Here is a 7,548-nt window from a genome sequence, read left to right as displayed (position 1 = left end):
AAAAAAAAAAAAAAAAAAAAAAAAAGGTAAAAACTTTATACAAAAAAGTAGATAAATAGTAAGTGTACAGCTTAATGAATGTTCATAGTCAACACACCTGTGTAACCACACCCAATGAAGAAACAACTGGCCAGGCACGGTGGCCCACGCCTGCAGCCCCATCACTTTTCAGGGGCCAAGGCGGGCAGATCACTTGAGCCCAGGAGTTCAAGACCAGCCTGGGCAACATGGTGAAACACTGTCTCTACTCAAAATACAAAAAATTAGCTGGGCACAGTGGCACGTGCCTGTGGTTCCAGCTGCTTGGGATGCTGAGGTGGGAGGATTGCTTGAGCCTGGGAGGCAGAAACTGCAGTGAGCTGAGGCCTCCCATAGCACTCCACCCTGGACAAGAGTGAGACCCTGACTCACGAAAGAAGCAAATAAAAAAAAAAAGAGAAACAACTCTATCTGTACCCAGAACCATCCGAGCCCCGCTTTGCTGTTGTTGTTGTTGTTGAGACAGAGTCTAGTTCTGTCACCCAGGCTGGAGTGCAATCACACAATCTTGGCTCTTGGCTCACGGTTACCACCGCCTGCTGGGTTCAAGTGATTCTCATGCCTCAGCCTCCCGAGTAGCTGGGATTACAGGCACATGCCACCATGCCTGGCTAATTTTTGTATTTTTAGTAGATGGGGTTTCACCATGTTGGCCAGGCTGGTCTCAAACTACTGATCTCAAGCGATCTGCCAGCCTTGGCCTCCCAAAGGACTGGGATTATAGTCATGAGCCACTGCGCCCAGCCTTTATATCATCTTTTTATTTTACCTGCACATCAACTCCATGAGGAAGGTATTGCTATTAACCCTGTTTACAGATAAGAAATTGAACTCAAAGAAGGGAACTTCCTTTTCTTTCTTTTCTTTTTTGAGATGGAGTCTCGCTCTGTCACCCAGGTTGGAGTGCAGTGGCATGATCTTGGCTCACTGCAACCTCTGCCTCCTGAGGTTCAAGCGATTTTCTTGCCTCAGCCTCCCGAGTAGCTGGGATTACAAGCGCCTGCCACCATGCCCGGTTAATTTCTGTATTTTTAGTAGAGATGGGTTTCCCCATATTGGCCAGGCTGGTCTTGAACTCCTGACCTTGTGATCTGCCCGCCTTGGCCTCCCAAAGTGCTGGGATTACAGGCGTGAGCCACTGCGCCTGGCCGAAGTTAGGGAACTTTAAGGCCACATAGTGAGGGCTAGTGCAGAAACTCCAGGCTTCACTCTCCCTAGTTGCTGTGGTCTGGCACCGTCTTGTAATGGAGGTGTGTGGGAGGGTCTCATGAAGACAAATCGTTAGAAGCCAATGAGACAAGTAACTGGGATATTATTTGAGGTGCACTGGCAGCCCCAAAGCTGAATGAGATGAATTCCACTGCATGGGTTGGAAGGAGTCACAGAGAAGCCCTGGATTGAACTGGATCTTCGGACAAGTCAGTTTAGAGTGAGCACCCATCTCTGATGGTCCTAGTGAGAATTTAAGGCGCTTTAAGCATTAGGTAAAGCTCCTGGTACTCACACATATCAGTACTCGCACAACAGTGAAGGGCTGTTGAAGGAATTAGTGAATGTATGTAGGATCGGAAGAACTTTGCATGGTTATGTTCCTTTCTGGAGCCAGGGGATGGACAAAATGACCTCTTTAGGCCCTATTCATCCTGAGTTTGAGTAGGTCAGGGGAGAGCCTAAAGGGCCAGCTCCCCAGCCCCCACGACTGCAGAGGGGCTGCAAGAGCAATTCCTTCCTAGACAGGGAAGAAACAGTGTCAGAGCACCCTGTCACCCTTTCTCCAGCTCTACCCTGATCTCCAGATCCAGCAGAAGGAACTGGGATCTATGACCCACAACTCCCACAAAAAGACCTAGGCTGGGGGATGGGCTGGGGAGGTGTGTGTTTGTTTTGAAAGCCTAGATGAGGAGAAGAAGGAGGAGGAAGAGGAGAAGGAGGAGGAGGAGAGGGAGAGGGGGAGGAGGGAGAGAGGGAGATAGGGTGGAATAAAGGGGGAGGATTAATTTGCAGCTTAGATTTTAGGGCCAAGGACTGAAGCCTCTTCCTGCCTTCCTTCGCTCCTCCACTTGGCTTTATCTCAAGGAGTTGCCTTGGGGCTTCCGTGATGGCGGCGGGAATGCAGGGAAGCTGTGGGCCTGGGAGCCGGAGGCTAGATGGGGGCAAAGAATAGTGAGGCTGCTCACAGATCCTGGTGGGCTGGGTTCTGGCAGAAAACCGTGGGCTGACCGGCTCCAGGGCCCGGCGGAGCCTCAGCAGGTTCTACCAGAGCTGGCTCAACAGCGGCACCTGCCGGCTGGGGCCGTCTCTGCGGGGCAGGGCTCCTCCACCGCCCTGGTAGCTCCGAGGGTGAGTCACTCCTGGCCTGGCTCTGCGGCCTCCCCAGCTGTCGGATCAGAAAATGTTGCGAGCTGAGGAATGTCCCTAAGCCGAGGGCCTCTGCCCTTCCGGCCGCCACCTGTGCCCCTAACACTACCCTGTTCAACAAGGACACTGACCGAGGGCCAGCGCTGGGGAAAAAGAGTAGCATGAAGCCACTCACTTTAGGGAGCTCCTGGTTTGGGTAGTTCTTTCTTTCTCTCTTCTCTTTCCCTCCCTCCCTCCCTCCCTCCCTTCCTTCCTTCCTTTCTTGAGACGGAGTCTCACTCTGTGTCGCCCAGGCTGGAGTACAGTGGTGCGATCTTGGCTCACTGCAACCTCCGCCTCCCAGATTCAAGCGATTCTTCTGCCTCAGCCTCCCAAGTAGCTGAGATTACAGGCGTCTGCCACCACGCCCAGCTAATTTTTGTATTTTCAGTAGAGACGGGGTTTCACCAGGTTGGCCAGGGTGATCTTGATCTCTTGACCTTGTGATCCGCCCTCCTCGGCCTCCCAAAGTGCTGGGATTACAGGCGTGAGCCACTGCACCCGGCCATGTTTTCTTTTTTTAGTTTTTTGTTTGTTTGTTTTCGAGACAATGTATCAGTGTGTCACCCAGGCTGGAGTGTAGTGGCATGATCACGGCTCAGTGCAACCTCTACTTCCTGGGCTCAAGAGAGCCTCTCACCTCAGCCTCTTGACTAGCTGGAATACAGCCGCATGCCACCACACCTGGGTAATTTTTATTTTCTTCTTTTAGAAATGAAATCTCACTATGTTGCCCAGGCTGATCTGCCTACCTCAACCTCCCAAAGTGGTGAGATTACAGGCATGAGCCACTGTGTCCAGTTGTTTTACTATTTTTTGTAGAGACGGAGGTCTCCCTACGTTGCCCAGGCTGGTCTTGAACTCCTAGGCTCAAGCAGTCCTCCTGCCTCAGCTTCCCAAAGTGCTGGGATTTCAGGCATGAGCCACCACATTCGGATCTTTAGGCTTCTTTTTTATTTTTTGAGACCAAGTTTTGTTCTTGTTGCCCAGACTAGCGTGCAGTGGCATGATCTTGGCTCACTGCAACCTCCGCCTCCCGGGTTCAAGCGATTCTCCTGCCTCAGCCTCCCAAGTAGCTGGGGTTACAAGTATGCGCCACCATGCCCAGCTAATTTTTGTATTTTCAGTAGAGATGGGGTTTCGCCATGTTGGCCAGGCTGGTCTCGAACTTCTGGCATTAGGCGATCTGCCCGACTCAGCCTCCCAAAGTGCTGGGATTACAGGCATGAGCCACTGTGCCTGGCCTGGTCTTTAATCTAGAGCAATTCCTCATCTTTTTTACCTTTCATGACATTTTTTCAGAGTAGGACTCCCCCACACCTTTTTTCTTTTAATCGAATGCACCTATTTGAGGTTTGTCTGGTATTTCCTTATGCATAGATTCAGGCTATGCCTCCCTGGTGCAAATATAAGCAGTATTATATTCTCTGGGTGGAGTTCTCCACTTTAAGGAATTCATGGAACTTCTGAACCTCTGAGGATTAACCCCTGAGTTGTCTGTCAAAAAATGAGATTTTCAAAACAGGCTAAGAATGACATCATTAGGCTGGGTGCGGTGAGTCACACCTGTAATCCCAGCACTTTGGGAGGCTGAGGCAGGCAGATCATGAGGTCAAGAGATCGAGATCATCCTGGCCAACATGGTGAAACCCCATCTCTAGTAAAAACACAAAAATTAGCCGGGCGTGGTGGCACGCGCCTGTAGTCCCAGCTACTTGGGAGGCTGAGGCAGGAGAATCACTTGGACCCAGGAGGCGGAGGTTGGTGAGCAGAGATTTCGTCACTGCACTCCATCCTGGCGAAAGAGTGAGACTGTCTCAAAATAAAAATAAAACCTGATGCCTGGCTTAGGCTCTGCCCTCTCTCTTGCCTTCTTCCCCTCCCGCTTGCAAACTTGCCTTTGAAATTTCAGCAGCTGCTATTGAAAGTATTCTTTTTTGAAGGCCACTGGGGACACCCTAATTGCCCAACTCAGTCGGTTTCGTAGTCCTCATCCTCTTGACCTCTTCTCAGGGCAATGGGCTGGCTCACCCGCCTTTCTCCCCGAAACCACAGAAGGCCAGGCTTGGCTGCCCCAGTCTCCACCCATTTCCTTCATCAAAAATGACAGAATGCCAGCTGCTCTGGGAGGTACAGAGGTGGACCCACGTGGAGCCAGCTTTGCCGGTGGTGGCTTGTCAGGAAAATTCTGCTGGTCCTGGTCTTTCGTTTTCTTTCTTTTTTTTTGAGATGGAGTCTCACCGTATTGCCCAGGCTGGAGTGCAGTGGCGCGATCTCAGCTCACTGCAGCCTCTGCCTCCTGGGTTCAAGTGATTCTCCTGCCTTAGCCTCCCAGGTAGCTGGGATTACAGGCACCTACCAGCACGTGTGGCTTATTTTTGTATTTTTAGTAGAGGCAGGGTTTCATCATGTTGGTCAGGCTGGTCTCGAAAACTCCTGACCTCAGGTGATCTGCCCACCTCAGCCTCCCAAAGTGCTGAGATTACAGGCCTGAGCCACCAAGCCCGGCCACTTCCCGCACCTCAGCGAAGACGTTCTCCCAGCTCCTGTCATTAGATGGGATGCCTGGAATTGTTCTTTTCCCTGGAGAGCCCCACCTTCCAGTGGTTTCAACTTTGCCTCCTTCAACAACCCAGGAGGGCAGCCCTGAGTCTCTGCCCCTGACCAGTGGCTGTCCAGGTAGAATTATGTCAGGAGTAGATCTGGACTCAGTGTTTTTCCCTCAGTGGCCGTAGGGCAAACAGAGACCCCTCATACTCCTTTCCTAGGTTGTGAGCTCGTTTTGGGCAGTCTGGGGTCTAATTCTTCTCTGTCCCTTGGCGCTGAGCATGCAGTTGGCCCTCCCATCAACAGTGATGGAATAATGACCAGGTTCAGTGGCTCAAGCGTGTAATCCCAGCACTTTGGGAGGCTGAGGCGGGAGGATTACTTGAGGTCGGGAGTTCAAGACCAGCCTGGTCAACATGGCAAAACCCAGTCTGTACTGAAAATACAAAAATTAGCTGGGTGTGGTGGCACGTGTCTGTAATTCCAACTACTCGGGAGGCTAAGGCAGGAGAATTGCTTGAATCCGGGAGGCGGAGGTTACAGTGAGCCAAGATTGGGCCACTGCATTCCAGCCTGGGTGACAGAGTGAGACTGTCTCAAAAAAAAAAAAGTTATGGAATAATGAGCAAAGAGGTTCAGCTGCTTGCCCAAGGCCTGGTCTTGCTTGGCTTTCGTCACAGGGACCTCTGCGTTGGCTGGCTGTTGGGACGGGGATATCTGGAAACTGGTTGTCCCTTGTACAGAGGAAACAGTGGGGAGAGCTAGGCCCCAATTTCTGGGTTATTTTCTTGGCTCTGCCATTTTCTTTTTCTTTTTCCCCCTGAGTTATCGTTTCCTGTTCTTTAAAAAAATTAGTTCAATAGGCTTTGGGGAGCAGGTGGTATTTGGTTACATGGATACATTCTTTTTTTTTTTGAGATGGAGTCTTGCTCTTTCACCCAGGCTGTAGTGCAGTGGCGAGATCTTGGCTGACTGCAACCTCCACCTCCCTGGTTCAAGCAGTCCCCTTGCCTCAGCCTCCTGAGTAGCTGGGATTACAGGTGCCTGGCACCATGCCTGGCTAATTGTTTTTGTATTTTTAGTAGAGACTGGGTTTCACCATGTTGGCCTGGCTGGTCTTGAACTCCTGACCTCAGGCAATCCACCTGCCTCGGCCTCCCAAAGTGCTGGGATTACAGGCATGAGCCACCACACCTGGCCACAGATACATTCTTTAGTGGTGATTTCTGAGATTTTGGTGCACTCCTCACCTGAGCTTGTACACTGTACTCATTGTGTAGTTTTTTTTTTTTTTTTTTTTCTTGGCTGGGTGCGGTGGCTCAGGCCCATTAATCCCAGCATTTTGGGTTTTCGAGGCAGGTTCCAGACTGGAGTGCAGTAGCGTGATCTCAGCTCACGGTAACCTCTGCCTCCTGGGTTCAAGTGATTCTCCTGCCTCAGCCTCCCAAGTAGCTGGGACTACAGGCGCACCTCACCACACCCAGCTAATTTTGTTGTATTTTTAGTAGATACGGGGTTTCACCATGTTGGCGAGGATGGTCTCAATCTCTTGACCTTGTGATCTGCCCGCCTCAGCCTTCCGAAGTACTGGGATCACAGGTGTGAGCCACCACGCCCGGCCTCCATTGAGTACGTAGTCTTCTATCCCTCATCCCCCTCCCAGCCTTACCCCAGAGTCTCCAAAGTCCATTGTTCATTCTTATACCTTTGTGTTCTCTTATAAGTGAGAACATATGTTTGGTTTTCCATTTCTGAGTTACTTTGCTTAGAATAATGGTCTCCAACTTCATCCAGGTTGCTGCAAAGGCCATGATTTTGTTCCTTTTTATGGATGAGTAATAGTCCAGGGTGTGTGTGGGTGTGTGTGTATACGTATATATATCTATATATACACACACACACATATCTAGATATATATGTGTGCATATATATATATACATATATATATACAGATATACCTCTTATGTCTGTGTATATAATACGTATATATGTATACACATATACATATACATATATACGTGTATACACACACACATATATATATAACATTTTCTTTAGCCACTCATTAATTGATGGGCATTAGAGCTTGTTCCATATATTTGCAATTGTGAATTGTGCTGCTATAAACATGTGTGTACAAGTGTCCTTTGTCAGATGTGTAGTTTGCGAAGATTTTCTCCCACTCTGTGAGTTGTCTATTTACTCTGCTGATTATTTCTTTTGCTGTCTCATCTATAAGTTTAACTAGGTCCCATTTATTAATCTTTGCTTTTGTTGTGTTTGCTTTTGGGTTCTTGGTCATGAAGTCTTGGCTGAAGCCAACGTTTAGAAGAGTTTTTCACATATTATCTTCTAGCATTTTTATCGTTTCAAATCTTAGATTTAAGTGTTTGATTCATCTTGAGCTGATTTTTGTATAAGGCGAGAGTTGAGAATCCAGTTTCATTCTTCTACATGTGGCTTGCCAATTGTCCCAGCCATTTGTTGAATAGGGTGTCCTTTCCCCATTTTATGTTTTTGTTTGCATTGTTAAAAATCAGTTGACTGGTTTTTTTTTTTTTTTTT

This window comes from Cebus imitator, unplaced genomic scaffold (genome assembly GCF_001604975.1).
Source record: "Cebus imitator isolate Cc_AM_T3 unplaced genomic scaffold, Cebus_imitator-1.0 Scaffold217, whole genome shotgun sequence".
NCBI classification, from domain to species: domain Eukaryota; kingdom Metazoa; phylum Chordata; class Mammalia; order Primates; family Cebidae; genus Cebus; species Cebus imitator.
The sequence above is the reverse complement of the archived record's forward strand: the minus strand, read 5'-3'. Positions refer to the sequence as shown.